Genomic DNA, 747 nt, shown 5'->3' with positions numbered 1-747 from the left:
CAGGAACTAAATCTAGCATAGTTAGACCTACTGTAGCTGCAAATACTTTTGAATAAAAACCAACACTATTCAGATGATACAACAGTTTATTCAGTTTGATGGTTTGCAAGATGAAGATCCTAACCCTCACTTATCAAACTTTCTGGAATTTTGCGATACATTTAAAATCAATGGCGTTTCTGATGATGCCATTCGTCTTTAGTTATTTCCTTTTTCATTGAGTAACAAAGCTAAATAGTGGTTCAACTCGTTACCACGAGGGTCAATTACTACTTGGGAACAAATGATCGAGAAATTTTTACTAAAATATTTTTCGCTAGCTAAAACGGCTAAATTACGTAATGATATCTCTTCTTTTGTGCAGATGGATTTAGAAACACTTTACGATGCATGGGAGAGATACAAGGACTTACTGAGAAGGTGCCCTCACTATGGGTTACCACTTTGGCTGCAAGTACAAACATTCCACAGTGGTCTGAATCCCTCGACTTGGCAAATGATTGATGCAGCTCCTGGCAGAACCATCAACAACAAAACACCTGAAGAGGCTTATAAATTCATTGAAGAGATGTCACTGAATAACTATCAGTGGCAAGTTATGAGGACAAAGCCAACGAAAACAACCAGCGTTTTTAATGTCGACTCACTTACTATGCTATCAAATCAGGTAGAACTACTCAATAATAAGATTGATGGTTTACTTGTTTCTACGCAGGTACATCTAATAATGAGGTGTGACTCAAGTGG

General features: G+C 37.3%; 1 non-coding gene across 1 annotated transcript; it reads right to left on the bottom strand.

Moving 5' to 3' along the window:
* Window positions 1-331: 331 nt before the first annotated feature.
* On the bottom strand, window positions 332-438 carry LOC121227058 (small nucleolar RNA R71). The gene has a single exon (XR_005924714.1). It is a non-coding gene; the product is annotated as a small nucleolar RNA R71 (small nucleolar RNA).
* Between the last annotated feature and the right edge of the window lie 309 nt (window positions 439-747).

The sequence above is a fragment of the Gossypium hirsutum genome, chromosome A03, assembly GCF_007990345.1.
Source record: "Gossypium hirsutum isolate 1008001.06 chromosome A03, Gossypium_hirsutum_v2.1, whole genome shotgun sequence".
Classification (NCBI taxonomy): domain Eukaryota; kingdom Viridiplantae; phylum Streptophyta; class Magnoliopsida; order Malvales; family Malvaceae; genus Gossypium; species Gossypium hirsutum.
Note: the sequence above shows the minus strand (reverse complement) of the source record. Positions and strands in the feature narration are given on the sequence as shown.